Source organism: Muscardinus avellanarius (genome assembly GCF_963383645.1).
Source record: "Muscardinus avellanarius genome assembly, chromosome: 6".
NCBI lineage: Eukaryota > Metazoa > Chordata > Mammalia > Rodentia > Gliridae > Muscardinus > Muscardinus avellanarius.
In genome coordinates this window covers 117,613,909-117,630,483 of record NC_137791.1, presented here as the reverse complement: position 1 = coordinate 117,630,483, position 16,575 = coordinate 117,613,909, and positions in this window count along the sequence as shown.

Here is a 16,575-nt window from a genome sequence, read left to right as displayed (position 1 = left end):
GGGTGGGTCAGAGTATGCCCAATTTTCTCATGTAAGTCGCTATAGGCCTAGGTTTGGAAAAGAAAAGAGTCAGAAGCACAGTTTTAATATGATTGAGTTCAGCTATAAGTTACAGAAATCACAACAAAGTGCTTTAAAGAATCCGGGGCTTATTTTCTTCTGATTGGATGTCCAGAGGAAGGTGGGCCAGAGATGGTAGTAGAGTGACTCTGGGACACCATCAGAGATTGGGTACTTCGGACTGTCCACTTACCCATCCTGAAATGCCTAGTGGCCCATTCTCCTGCCCGGCAGGAAGAGGAAAGACAAAGGAAAAGTGGTGTGTGCCCTGTTGCAGCTGCTCGTTTGAAAAGAGCTTTTCTGAAACCTCACTCATCCACCTGTCTTCTCAGCTAACGGGCCTGAACTATGTCACATAAGATGGGTGTGGTGGTGGACACTTGTAATTTTAGCGTTTGGGAGGCTGAGACAGGATGATCATGGTTCGAGGACAGCTTCTTAGACCCTTTGCAACTCAGTGAGACCCTGTATCAAAGAATAAATAAGGTTGAGGATGTAGCTCAGAGACAGAATGCACCTGGGTTCTAACCCCAGTATTGCCAAAAAAAAAAAAAAAACCAAAACAAAACCAAAGAGGGAGGGAATAGGGTGGGACTGGGTAAGGACTAACTGGGTGGTTTGTGCGTGTATGCCTCTACCATCTTGTACTCCATTAAGATGTATGACTATAATGCATCAATAAAAAAAAAAAAAAAAACCTGTCTTCTAGCCCTCCCTAGCTAGCAAAGCTGGGAAGCACAGTGGACTGGCTTGGCACTCATTGATATTGCTATGCCGTTACCATCTAACAATAGGGGTTGTACTGATAAGAAAGAGTGCGCTTTGCTGGGTGTGGTGGCGCACGCTTATAATCCCCATGCTTGGGAGGCGGAGACAGGAGGATCGTGTAGGTTCGAAGCCAGCCGCGCTGGCATAAGAGACCCTGTTTCAAAAAATAAAATAAAATAGGTCTGGGAGTGTAGCCCGGAGGCAGAAGGGCTTCCAGGAACCCCAGTACCACCAAAAAAAAAAAAAAAAAAAAAAATGCGCTTTGAGTAAAGAATTAGACTCCTTTGCCACAGGGATAAGCTGTGTTGTGTGGCTTGACCGGGAGCACTGCCCTTGGCATGTGGGTGTGGCACGTGTGTGTGCATGTTTGTGAGTGTGGGTTGTGTCCCTCCATACTGGCATGATCTTGAGATAAACGTTTCTCTCTTTTATTGTTTTGGGGACTGAATCCATCCCTCATGCATGCTGGTGAGCGCTCTACCATTAAGCTATGTCCCAGCCCCTTGAGATAAGTTTTAAAATACTCTTGGTCTCCTGTATCCAGAAGTTCCACAACTGAAGCTTCAACCAATAATAGGCTGAAATTTAAAAAAAATTCTTCTGAACATGTACAGATTTTCCCCTAACACCAGAACGTATAAATGATATAACATTTACACTGTATTGTGTATTATACGTAATCTGGAAACTATTTCAAAGTATACAGAGGATGTATACAGGTTATATGTAAATACTATGTCGTCCTTAAGGACTTGGAACATTTGTGGATTTTGGTATCTGTGAGGGGGTCCCTGAAGATACTGAGGAACAACTGTATTATTATTATTATTTTATTATTATTATTATTATTATTATTATTATTATTATTATTTTGCGGGACTGGGGATGGAACCCAAAGAGGCATTCTACCTCCGAGCTATACACCCAGCCCTACTTTTTATTCTTTTTCTTTGGTGGTACTGGGATTCATGGAAACCCTCTACTTCTGGGCTACACTCCCAGACCTATTTTTATACTTTTAATTTGGAAACAGGGTCTCTTAAGGCAGCGTGGCTGGCTTCAAACCTGCACAATCCTCCTGTCTCTGCCTCCCAAGCGCGGGGATTACAAGCGTGCGCCACCATGCCTGGCTATTCTTTATTTTTGAAACGGTCTCACTGAGTTTCAAAGGGCCTCACTAAGTATTAGCTGAGGCTGTCCTCGACCCCCCATCCTCCATCTCAGCCTCCCAAATGCTTGGATTACAAGCGTGTGCCACCACACCTGGCTGGAACAACTGTATTTGAGTTTCTACCATGTGCCAGGAACCAGTCTAGGTGCTGGGAATGTATCAATGAACAAAGTATACAAAAAAACCACAGCATGCGTGGGCTTGCCTTCTAGCAGGGGAGACCCATAACTAGAATATGCCCTGTGGTGGGTGAAGGAGTAGGAAGCACTCGAGCAGCGATGGCTGAGGCAATGTGTTCTTACACTGGGTGCTCAGGAGAGACCTACCCTGAGATTATGGTGTCTGAGCAATGACATGAAGGACAGAAACAGGCAGATATCTGGAGAAGAGCATCCTGGGTGAAGTAAGCAGGAAGGACAGGTGCAAAGGCCCTGGGTCTGTCTTCATATTCCTACTTGATGTTTGGTTTATGGATTCTTAATAGTTTTATTTTTTTTTCACACAGATGTCAGTATAATTTTACGACTGGTAGAAGGGCAGCTCTATAGTGAGATCCAGTGCTTTCTTTCCCTTGTGATAATTGAAAAAGATGCTTCTATATACAACTTGATAAATTCTTTTGTGTGTGTGTGTGGTACTGGGGTTCCTGGAAACCCTTCTACCTCTGGGCTACACTCCCAGACCTACTTTATATTTTTATTTGGAAACAGGGTCTCTTAAGCCAGCGACGCTGGCTTCAAACCCACGCGATCCTCCTGTCTCCGCCTCCCAAGCATGGGGATTACAAGCGTGGGCCACCACGCCCTGCCAAACTCGATAAATTCTTAAATGCCTTCTTCCACTTCTATCCCTATCCTGAGCCCTGCTTTTTTCTTTTTGGGGGAGATGGACTGTAGTAATCATGAAAATGGACTTTCGGGGACGGAGAGCTCTGAGCATGACTTCTCCATTCCCCACCTGTGATATTGGGCAAATAACTTTCCCCTCAGAACCTGTTTCCCCGTCGAGAAAGTAGGGGTGTTAGTGCAGGTGAGCTGATCCGTGCGAAGGGCCCACCACAGGGCTGGAGCCCCAGCACAGAACTCTGTGCCCTCCTACCCCTCCTTGTGATCGCCAGCCCCTGAGTTGCCCTTGGAGAAAACAACTTACTCCTTACCCATGTCTGAGAACAGTGTCACATTGATGTTTTTCAGTGAAGTCGTGTTTCCCGGCTGTCCCCACACCAGAATGAACCCAAAGTTCTTCTGGGACATTGCGATGAGACCTTCATTACCTGAGTGGCAGGTGCTGAAGGCGGTCATCATCCTGCACCGCCCACCCGAGCACCTGGTGTCCTCTGCCTCTCTCTGCCTCTTTGGCCTGCACTGTCTCTTCCACATGTTAGTCCTTTGCTTCCATGTCTTCCCAGCCTTGTCATGCCATGGGTACCACCGTGTTCTTTGTGTCCTCAGCTAGACCCTGGCCGTCCTTTCTGCCCTGCCCTACCCGCATTCCATAGCACAGCAAGACAACCACCTGTAGCTTCCTCCTGCAGTCTTGAGTGCCCACCATAAATTAGAGGAACAACCCCCTCATGAGCTCTGGCCCCCGCTTGTCCCATCTTTCCTAATTCTATCCGTGACTACTGAAATCCTCATTATCTCCTCATGTCACCTCCCACACCACCAAACCCTCACACCGAGTGACAGATGGCTGCTTTGGTATAAGCATCTTCACATTCTAGCCCTTTAATTTACAAAGTTGTTTATATATCTCTCTGTATATAGATCTCCATACTTTTCTCTTTCCTTTACCATCAGAAGAGTTATTTTTTCCAACTAAGAATCATTGAGCCATTCATGTTTAGAATTTTGTGTTCTTTCTCTCCTGGAATTTGGCTCATGAATGGTCTCATCTTTAATATGTATTTGAAATTACATACAAAATGAACCCTAACCTATGGGTTATAATACATTCTTCTGCATTTAACTGGACATCAATTTTTTTTCATTTCTTTCTCTTTTTTTGGTGGTACTGGGGTTCCCAGAAACCCTTCTACCTCCGGGCTACACTCCCAGACCTATTTTATACTTTGCATTTGGAAACAGGGTCTGGACTGAGGTGAGGCAGGACATCAGGGTGGAAAGTTGTGGTGGAGGAGAATTGCTCAGCCCCTGGCAGCCAGGAAGCAAAATACTCAACCTGCGCGATCCTCCTGTCTCCGCCTCCCAAGTGCGGGGATTGCAAGCATGCGCCACCACACCCGGCTTCATTTCTTTCAAACGGTAATAATTTACATTTCTATCAGCTTTCTACTATTAACATCTGCACTTACAAAGTTGAAAAATATCCTAAATAGGAAGTCAAATAGAGGAACATGATATTAGAGAATCGGAAGAAGTCTGAGCCGGACCATTAGACAATTCCCAACTCAACAAGCACTATTACCTATTTCTGAGCTTTGGACACTTTTAATAAATAGTCATTTCTTGTAATCCTAAGTATCCATGAAGGCTGTTGTTGATCATTGTTAAGGTTTACATATGAACTGTCCCCAAAGTTTCATGTGTGGGAAGCTTGGCCCCTAAAGCAGTGATATCCATAGATGGGGCTTTGAGGAAGGACTCTGACCTTATCAGCAGATGAATCCAGACAGCTGAATATACTATTGGGATGTTGGGCCTGGTTGAAGGAGGTCTGTCACTGGGGGTGTGCCCTGGAAGGGCTTTCTTGTATTTGCCCCCCCTCCTCATTTTGCTTCCTGGCTGCCAGGGGCTGAGCAACTCTCCTCCACCACAACTTTCCACCCTGATGTCCTGCCTCACCTCAGTCCAGAGCAGTGGAGCTGGCCAAGCATGGACTGAAACCTCTAAAAACCCCAATAAGACTTTCTTCCTTTAAGTTTATGTTAGACATTTATTGTCACAGCAACAAAAAGCTAAAACAATTACAAAAGTTAGCTTCATTCCATTTTGTTCTGATTCATTAGCATTAGTGAAATAAGAAGTATACACATATTTACTTATAACACATAAGCAAGGAATGTAAATTTTCTTGAATATTTTACTTCATACATACTGGTTGGGAAATCCAGGGCCATTTGTTGTTAAGCAACGAGGAAGGCTCAAAATTTGACCTCTGTCGTCCTAAGAATCCACAGAGGATCTAGTGGTATATTTTCAATAGGCTCTATTATTTTTATCACTTTTATTTGTGCTCATGTTCTGAGGCTAGAAAACCAAACCAAGGACTTAATTTTCACCAGTTTTATCTGCAGTGCATGTCAATGCAGACACATTTCTCTTTATTCCTTGAGCTTCCCCCCTCCCCATCCTATCTGTGACAGCCCCTGGTCTACCAAGAAATGATTTTCTCCTCCACCTAAAAGTTTAGGATCACAAAAGCCGTAGAACACACTGGTCCTGGGGAGGGCTCTGTGAGCCTTGTTTCCACATCAGAAGAACTCGTGTTCCCCGTGCACAGCTATTCATACTCAACTGAGATTATTTCCATATGACATTGAATATAGTTTTGGTTACACAATTTTTCTGACTATATCCTGCTTAACAAGAACAAGAGCCCCTTACTAACACCTTAAGAACTACCTTGCCCAACAATAATAATAATAATAATAAAGAACTACCATGCTTTTAAGTGCTAAGAGATCTAGTAAAAAGCATTCATTCCTGGATTTTGAGGTCAGTGAGAACAAAACACTGTTTAAATAATATTTCATTTTAGCATGCAAAAGCATAGTCTAAAACAAAGATTGGCAAACTTTTTTGCAAAGGGCCAGAGAGGAAATGTTTTCAGCCTTGTCAGCTATAGGTTGCTAATGCAAGATTTTTGTGAAGACCTGCCATTGCAACACGAGGGCAGCCATAGACAGCGTGTAAACAGTGGACATACCCAGGAATTTGCCTGCTCTGGGCTGCTTTGGATCTGTAGTGAGCCGAATTTCACCTTCAACCATAGTTTGATGATTCCTAGTTTAAGTTGAAAGATAGGTTGCAAAGAAAGAGAAAGTATCTCATTATATGCGCATAAGAAAATAGGACATTAAAATAATACCAATATACAATAAATGGATGACATCAGTTATGTTTTGGATCTGGAATGTCTCCCCAAAAGCTCATGTGTTGAAAGCCTGATCCCCAGTACAGCAAGGTTTGTGGGGGCGTGGATGGAGGAGGGGCTTATGAGGGCGTGACCTAGAGGACTATATCTGTCCCTGGCCCTTCCCACCCCTCTCTGCTTTCCTCTGCCATGCCCAGCCACCAATGTGCTCTTGCCCTGCAGCTGGCCAATCATGGGCTCTAAAACCTTGAGCCCAATAAACCTTTCCTCTTCTAAATTGGTCTTGTCAGGTATTTTGTCACAGCGATGAAAAAGCTAATATACTCTCCCAAACCAAAAAAATCACAATTATATATTCACTTTATCAGTTCATCCAGTCCCATGCAATTACAGGTTGAACATCCCTAATCAATAAAAATGGGAAGTGCTCCAAAATCTAATTTATTTTTTGTGGTACTGGGGATGGAACCCAGGGGCATTTTACCTCCAAGCTACACCCCCTGCCCTATTTTTTATTTTTTATTTTGAAATAGGTTTCACTGAGTTGGAAAGGGCCTAAGTAACTGAGGCTGTCCGAAAACCGCGATCCTCCTGTCTCAGCCTCCCAAATGCTGGGATTACAGTATGTGCCACCATACCTGGCCAAAATCTAAAATTTGTGAGTGCTATTCTGATGCCACAAATGGAAAATTTCATACTTGACCTTATGTGCTGAGTTGCAGTCCAAACTCAGCTATACTAAAAATATGGTATTAATTACCTTTAGACTGTGTGTATGAATATATGTATATATATTCATATGTATGAATATATGTATATATATATGGATTATAAACTTTTTGTTTAGACTTGGGTCCAGTTTCAAAGATATTTCCTCATGGTTATACAAATAATAACATTTTTATATCCAAAAGTCCAAAAGAATCTGAAATCTGAGATACATTTGGACTCAAGTGTCTTGGATCAAGAATAATCAACCTGCATTACTTGTTGCACTGGATCTTGGGTCAGCATTCTGCTTTTACAAAATTGCTGCTTCTGTACTAAAAAAAGACATCGAGAAGTCTGACTCACTCCCCTGCTATCATCTGCAGCTGTGTCAGCGGTGGCAGCTGGAAGTCTGTAGACATGAGTCTACTACTAAAAGTATCACTAGGTAAAATGCTTTGTCTCTTTGTCACGAAACTCATTCTTCATCCTGAGAACGTCTGTCTTTGTTATAAATTTATTTACTTAGTTATTTATTTTTGGTGGTACTGGGGTTCCTGGAAGCCCTTCTACCCCCGGGCTACACTCCCAGACCTATTTTATTTTTGGAAATAGGGTCTCCTAAGCCAGCGTGTGTGGCTGGCTTTGAACCTACGCGATCCTCCTGTCTCCGCCTCCCAAGCGCGGGGATTACAAGCGTGCGCCACCACGCCCGGCAATATGAATTTATTTTTTAACCCATAGATTATAGTGGGATTTCAAGTAAGTAAGAGAGGGTGGTGAGAAGTTAATAATGAGACTGAATGGTGGTAGTACTTAAAAAATAAAACAATAATCAGTGATACTAGAATGGAGGGAAACAAAATCATCTATAAAGAAGTAACGAATAACTATTTTGATAAGTTTTGGATGAATGCTTCACTTAAGAGTAAGAATGCATTACTTACAATGAGGATATCGATACCTCTTTGGCACACTCCTAAAATGTACAATCTTAGAAAAAACATTAGTGGTGGGAAAGCTTGAACTTCTCTCTCACTTGACGTCTTTTTCCATTTAGCCCTCAGGTATCTCTTACTTTATCCCCGTGACTCAACCCTTTGCTCTTTTGTCAACAGTGTTTTCTCTGAGAAATTGTTATTTATCTTAAGGCACTATTAAGTGTCATATATTAACAATTTGTATTTGTATAAATCTTACCTATCTTTCATAATCGGTCTCCTCTATATCCCTATCTGTAGGTCCTGAAGTTCAATCTGTTTAAAGTGTAACTTACTGGGTGTTCCACTTCTGACCCAAATAGTGTAGCTAGTCTTGCATAAGTAGATATAAAACAAGTCAATATATAGGACAACATTAATGCCAGACTGTGTTCTTTGAAATAAGGGAAACATACTAAGTGAGCCACACGGGGTGGGGCGGGGTCAGATTTAAAGCCTAAGTGTGGGGGGCAGAAGATAGGGCTTTCTAATGAGCTCTTTGCTGAGTACTCAGCAGCAAATATACAAGACATGTCTTCAAAAAACTCAGCAGAAAGCCGGGTGTGGTGGTGCACGCTTGTTATTCCCTGCGCTTGGGAGGCGGAGACAGGAGGATCGAGCAGGTGCTCGCTGGTTTAAGAGACCTGTTTCCAAATAAAAATATAAAGTAGGCCTGGGACTGTAGCCCGGAGAAGGGTTTCCAGGAACCCCAGTACCACCAAATGCTTCAGCAGAATAATATCCCTGCTCTGAGACTAAGAATAAATATGAAACAAAACCATTGAACAAAGGCAGAGTAAAGAAATTTGCCAATAATTAGCTGCTTTGTATAACAGAGCTAATCTTCTTTAAACGATATGATCCAGATTCCTTATAATGTATCACTTACAAGGTCTAACAAACAAGAAATTGCTAAATATGTAAGAATTAGGATTATGTTACCTATGAGCAAAGGAACAAAAATCATCAATAGAAATAGAGTTAAATAGCCGGACGTGGTGGCACACACTTGTAATCCCCGCGCTTGGGAGGCAGAGACAGGAGGATCACACAAGTTCGAAGCCAGCCGTGCTGCGCTGGCTTAGGAGACCCTGTTTCCAAATAAAAATGTAAAAATAGATCTGGGAGTGTAGCCTGGAGGTAGAAGGGCTTCCAGGAACCCCAGTACCACCAAAAAAAAAAAAAAAAAAAAAAAAAAAAGAAATAGAGTTAAATATATATAATACATATTTATTATATATTTATATATTATATTATATACTTGACATATATAATACATTCTATTATTTGTAACATATAGTTATAAATATTTATTACAAATATTTATTAATTATAAATAAATATACATGCAAATATATACATATTTAACTATGACTCTGATAGCCAGGTGTGGTGGCACACACTTGTAATCTCAGTACTTGGGAGGCCGAGACAGGAGGATCAAAGGTTCACGGCCAGCCTCAGCAGCTTAGTGAGGCCCTCTGCAGCTTAGTGAGACCCTGTTTCAAAATAAAAAATAAAAATAGGGCTGGGGATGTAGCTCAGAGGTAGAATGCCCCTCAATCCCTGGTATGTATATATTTCCCAGATATTGTACTTATCTTTCTAGGATTTTAAGATTGCCATTATGTAATGGTTAGTTTAGGTTGTCAACTTGACTGGATTATGAAGTACCTAAGGATGATGTGACTTTGGGTGTGTTGGTGAGATGATTGGCATATAGAATGGAGTTCTATTACTCTAGTAGACCCCGAATAATAAACATTAAACATATATTTAGAGACTATAAAAGAGAAGGATAGATATAAAAGTGAACAGATAGGAAACCCCAACATAAAAATAGACACTATAAAAAGGACCAACTCTTAAATTCTACCACTCAATGGTGCAATATTACAAATAAAATTTTACTAGATGGATTTAACAGCAGTTTAGAAACTTCAAAAGGAAAATACAATGAACTTAAAGAAAGGCAGTAGAAATTATCCAATCTGAAAAAATTAATGAAATCTCAATGATCATGGGATATTATTGTCTAACATCTACATAATTTGAGTTTGAGAAAGAAAAGAGAGCAAGTGGGATAGAAGAATACTTAAGGAAATGATACCTGAAAGTTTCCCAAATATGGTAGAAAAAAACATTTATTCATCAAAGAAGCTCAGTAAGTCCAAAACAAGAAAAGTACAAAAACACTTAGTCACATTATAATCTATTTCTTTTATTTTCTTTTTGTGTGGAACTGGGAGTTTAACCCAGAGGCATTCTACCTCTGAGCTATATCCTCAGCCCTAATTTTTATTCTTTTACAAAATTTATTTATTTATTTATTTTTATGTGGATCATATTGAAAATGGCATACATTCAGACTATGCTTGGTAACAATGAGTGTCCGGGTTAACCATGCTATATTTATATTTTTACACAATTTTGGATGTAGCTCCTTCATTAATCAACCTTAGCCTTCTTGGTCTCTTATCCTTCCATTCTAGCTTTGCTGAGGTTTCTCCTCCATTGTCTGGAGTCCCTCTGGTATCTCAAATATTCCCTTATTTGAGCATATTAGAGGAAACATAAGTCCCTTCTCTTTCTGTGCTTGGCTGATCTCATTTAACATAATATTCTACAGGTCTTTCCATCTTCTTGCAAATGACATGATTTTGTTCTTTTTTTTATAGCTGAGTAGAATTCCATTGTGTGTATTTCCCATAATTTTGCAATCTATTCATCTGTTTATGGAGACCTAGCTTGGTTTCATATTTTGGCTATTATGAATTATGCTGCTATGAACATGGGTATGCATTTTGAAACAGGGTCTCACTAAGTTGCAGAGAGCCTCACTAAGTAGCTGAGGCTGGCTGAGAACCTGCAATCCTCCTGTCTCAGCCTCCCAAATGCTGAGATTACAAACATGTGACACCAAGCCCAGTTAAATTATAGTATATTTCTGAAAACAAGGTGAAATAAACCAGTAAATTAAAATAGGGCATTAAAATATTAAAAACAAACCACACTGAATAATTATGCATATGACAAATAACTTCTCACAAGAAACGACGAGGGCCGGAGAACAATGGAATAACATCTGACAAGTGTTGAGGGACAAAGGCAACTATAAAGGTAGGGATTTTCCATGCTCTCTTTATTCAGCATGAATATCTTTCAGGACTTAGGATGAAATACAGAGATAAATGAAAAGTGAGGCCGAGAGTCTTCGTGCATGCTTGAATCCCAGTACTTGGGAGGCTAAGACAGGAGGATTGGGGGTTCAAAAAGTGAGGCCCACTGCAATCTAGTGAAATGCTGTTTCAAAATAAAATATGATTGGGGGTGTATTTCAAAGGGACAATGCCCCTGGGGTTCTATCCCCAGCAAAACACACACACACACACACACACACACACACACACACACACACACACAGTGAGAAAATTTGTGGTCAGCAGACCTGTGCTATAAGAAATGCTGAAGAAAGTATATTTAGTCTAAAGAGAAATTTTACTGAATGGAAGTTCAGATATATAGAATATAATTAAAAACACTGGAAATAAGTATGTGGATAAACATAAAAGATTTTTTTTACTTCTCAATGTCTTTAACAAAGATTTGATGTTTTAAAGCAAAGATAGTATAACATTTCAGAATTTACAACATATCTAGAATAAAATATATGACAATAATAGCACAAGAGACAAAAATGAGACTGCACTTTTGAAAGTATCTTTAATTTCACATGAGGTGGCACCATGTTAACTCCGTGTAGTGGGAGACAAGGTATGGGTGAATATTATAATCCCTACAACAACTGTCACAAAAATGATATTTAGTTAAAACTTCAATGTAGGATATTAAATACTTAAAATCTGATCAATTCAAAAGAAAATAAACAGCTGGATATGGTGGCACATACCTGTAATCCAAACATTTGGGAGGCAGAGGCAGGAGGAGCATTGATTCAAGGCCAGTCTCAACAACTTAGTGAAGGCCTGGGCAAGTTAGTGAGACCCTCATTCCAAATAAAAAACAAGGCAGGGGACAGAATGACCCCCAGAGGTAGAATGACCCTGATATCAATTCTTAGCAACACACATGTGTGCACGCACACGCACACACACACACACACACACACACACACACGAAAACATTTACAAAAAGAGAGGCAAGAAAATAATGTGGAAATCACAAAAAGAAACAGGAAGACTGAAAAAATTAGCAAGATAATAGAAATAAATTCAATCATATTTATAATTACTATAACGACACAAACTTCTCATTTAAGAGGCTGAGACTGGATAAAAATGCAAGACAACACTAAGCTGTTATGATTTCGGTATAAATACACATGCCAAAAAGGAGGAGGAAATGGTGTATCATGGACATTGAAAGCATAAGAAAGCTGGCGTCCTTATATCAATTTTATACAACATAGACCTCAAGACAAAGGCTATGACTACTTATAATGAGGGACATTTCATGATGAAGAAAGGGTTGATTCCCCAGGAACACACAAAAATCCTAAATATGTATGCCCACAAATGATAAAAAAGCTTAAGAACACATGTAACAAAAACTCACAGAATTAAGACAAGAACTAGACACAGCCATAATTATAACTGAAGACTCTGACAGTTAGAACAAGGAGACAAAAAAAAAAAAATCAAGAAAGAGAAAGTTGGAGAAATGCACCGCGTTCACTACCCCAACCTCTTATGTCCCTCCACCCTCCTCCCTCCTGGCCTCTCTCCATGCCCGTATCGGAACTGTCCTTCCCTAGTCCTACTTATCAGAAGGGAAATTCTCTAATGTACATGATGTACATTCACAAACATATCAAAGTCAGTCACTAAGCCAGACATGAGAAGGAGGGAGAGGGGAGGGAATGAGGGGAGAATTGGGTAAGGGCTAATTGGGCGATGTGTGCATGTATGCCTCCAACATCTTGTACTCCACTAAGATGTCCAACTACGATGCACCAATAAAAATATTTTAAAAAGGAGTACGATGTGATACTCATGATACCATTTCATTTGCTCTCTGACAGCATAAACCTCAGCTATTCGGTCAAGAGGAAAGACAGAGAACATTGCAAGGTCCACGTCAGTCCAAGAGTGGGGATCACTGGCAGCATCTCAACTTGCCAGGACTGTGCTGGTCTCCTGCAACAATTTACTTGTTTAATAGAGACACACTCAGAGCTCAGTGCAGCTTCGTACACAGACTTTTCTCTAATTCTCTTTGGTTATTTGATATTGTAGCCATCATTAGTTATGATTTTCCTCCCCTTGTTCTTTGCGATTATTTGAAATCAGTATTACAACAAAATTCCTTGCATTTCTCTATGACAGTCTCTGCCTGTGGTTTATTATTTTATTTATTATTTACTTTTGGTGCTTTCTTCTGCCTTCCTCTCTGCTTCTTCCTCTCATTGTCTAGTTCACAATTCTTAGGGGAGATTTTTTTCAGGTGTCGATGTGCAGTGAGGTGGGGAGATAGCTGGTTGTATTGGCGTGGAGGAGACGGTGCACATTTCCATTGAGTGCTGCGCCACCGAGTTCTGAGAATCAAAGGGGACGATCGCTAAGGCTAATGTTGTATTAAAATCTTGGGGTCTCACTTGACTAGGCTGCCATTTCAGTGGTGGCTCGAAATCTCACTTGATACATTTCCAAGCAGGTAGCAGTCTTATAGGTTTTGCCTTTCTCTTTGGCCGGTATTCACCAGCAGTGTTTTTTCTTCCATTCCAAAGGTTGGCTGCCCTGTGAGCCAAAGTTGGCTTTCAGATATGTCTGACTTAGACTAGCCAGTATAAAAAAATAGGTACTGGGGATTAAACCCTTTTCAGTTTTTATTTAGAAATAGACTCTTGTTCCATTTTTTGCGGAGGCTGATTTTTGAACCTGTGATCCCCTGTCTCAGCTTCCAAAGCACTGGGATTACAGGCATGCAACACTGTGCCTAGCTGTACAGTCAAGAATTGTAAATTTGCCAAATTAAAATATCTGGAAGCTGGTTGTGGTGGCGTACACTTGTAATCCCAGGACTTGAGAGGTGGAAACAGGAGGACTGTAGGTTTGGGGCCAGACTCAGCTACTTAGTGAGGCCTTCAGCAACTTAGTGAGACCTTGTTTTAAAATAAATAATAAAAATTAGGGATGAGGTGTAGCTCAAAGGTAGAATTCCCCAGGGTTCTATCCTCAGTACTGCAAAGAAAAAAAAATCTATATCTAATCTGTCTATCATCTATTTATCTATCTGGAGATTTCATACTATGTGCACCTTTTTCAGCTTTCCATAAACATACAAACCAAGACAAAGCATAAGATCGAGCAAGACTAAGACTGGTCTACCCATTTATTCAGGTTCTTGTTGAGTGGATGTTGAGTTTGTGATTCTTCAACTCTGATATTTTCCTGGTCAGCTGACAGACACTCCATAATGCCTTCAGCACTTCAGGGTTCAGGGAATTAAAAGTAAATTAGAGAACATTATCTTAAGTGAGATCAGCCAAGCACAGAAAGAGAAGGGCCATCTGTTTTCTCTAATATGCCCAACCTATGGAGCATTTGGGGATACCAGAGGGACTCCAGAAAATGGAGGGGAAACCTCAGCAAAGCTAGAATGGAAGGATAGGAGAGGAAGAAGGCTGAGGTTGATTAATGGAGGAGCTATATTTGAAAATGGGTAAAAGTATGAATGTAGCAGGTCACCCTGGACACTCACCGTTGGGAGGGAAACAAGCACTGTGTGAATGTATGCCATTTTCAGTATGATCCACATACGAATAAAAAAGAATAATAAATAGAAAAGTTTTCTAGAAACTGGAAAAATAAATTAGGAAAACTGTGATCTAGGAATTATTATTACTTAAAGTATATTCTTCATATCTATCATATTGCCAACATTATCAGATATGCCAGCCACCTCCTACTTAATTTCCACACTTGTAAGAAAGTAATCAGAAAAATAAAAATGAGGGCTGCTGTTCTCCGTAACGTCCCCCAGATGGCAGTGTTGTACTGGTGTTAGCTCAGTTATCGCCCAATCCAGTTGCCCTTGAATGTTTAATTTTATAATTTTTCAGTGGGGTGATAATATTTCGCTTCTAAATTCACGACAGGTATTTTTCAATAATAACAAAGTTATCGGCAAACGGGTAGAGTCCACAGAGGTGTGTAATTTTTAAGAGAACAAAATGACGATTTTCCTTCCTCTCCTTGGAGCTTTCTGAATTGCTAAGCAGAAGCAGAGCACTTTGCAAGGCGTAACTGTCACGATCATGCGGGCTGTTCATTGAGAGTCTCGTGTGCACAGGCTTTCGGCTGCCGCATCTGCAGTGCGCCCTGGAAAAATCGCCCCTTCCCCGGACAGTTTGAAACATCATATTTCTCTCATCTGGAGCGATTTGTTATTTTTGCTTTGCTCATAATGAATGCTACCCACCCACGTGGGTGGCGGGGGAGCAGGAAACAGTCTGCGTGGCAGGCTCTTGGAGAGGTCCGTGTACATCAGTGAGCCAGCGCGGCCCTGTGTCCCAGCCTCCTGCGCACACAGGGCGAGCGAGCGCTGGGCAGGGGAAGGTGTGTGTGTTGATGACATTAATGACTCGAACACAAATCCATTGCAGAACAGCTAACTAAATATTTCGTTTTGAGTCGTTTTGTGTCATTTGCTTTAGTAGGAGACAGATAAATATTAGGTATTCAAGTTTCCCTTCAAGCACAGCCCACTAATATTTCACTTTGTTTTGTTGCTTTGGGCTTTGACAGCGCCTGCTTTCAAGTGCTGGTTAATCCACTTGACAGCTGAAGGGGAAGCCGTTCTTATTAATCAGAAACCGGTCAATTACCATCTCAGACCAATCCAAGGAGGATTTGAGCTTTCTTATTTTTAGCACCTGATTACATCCTAAAATGTTAACTTTGGAAGAATCCAGAAAGGGTTCTCTCTCCCATCCAGTGCTCAGATGTCGCGTGTCCTTCTGGACCAGGCCTCCAGGCCTGCGGGAGCTTGCTCAGGGCTGGGAATGTCATGGGTGTTATTGCTTCAACACCAACCAAGATGGCCCCTTGGCAGGACGGGCTGGCTGTTGACATACTTCTCCTCACAGTGAGTCAAGGGTAGTTCAGCCTGGGAAGGGCATCCTGACAGGTGGGCAGGACTGCACAGGTGGGGGCCTTCTCCTTCGCCCTACAGCGGGGGCTGCAACTGTACCAGAAATGTACCTGAAGCTGGGCGTGGTGGCCCATGACTTAGGAGGCTGAGACAGGAGGATCACGGCTGGAGGCCAGCTTCAGCAAGTCCAACTTTGAGGCTCTTGGCAACTTAGTGAGACCCTGTTTCAAATAAAAAATAAAATAGGGTTAGGGGTTTAGCCCAGAGGTAGAATACCCCTGGGTTCCATCCCCAGTACCAGAATAAAAAGAAAAAAGAAAGAAAAGCAAGCGAGAAAGGGAAAGAAAGAAAAAAGAAAGCAGGCAAGAAAGCAAGCAAGCAAGCAAGAAAGAACAAATTAACTTTCTGGGATTTCTCCAGACACCTTAGCCCAGTGCACAATCTCCCTTACCCAGGGCTATTATTGAGGAAACCCAACGTATTTGTCCTGGACCCTGCCTCCTCCTCTCTGCTAAATCCAAGTCTGAGGCTTTACTCTTGCCCTCTCCCCCTGCTGCCTCACCCCATTTCCACAGCCTGCTGGGAGGGAGCTTCTGGCCCAAGTCAGGCAGGCCGAGCCAACTGTGCGCTGAGCAGGGCCATTCCTGCCCCCCATCTGCCCTTCTACACCTCCCCACCAGGGTCTCTCAGGACCCACAGTAAGTCTGGACATCTCTCACT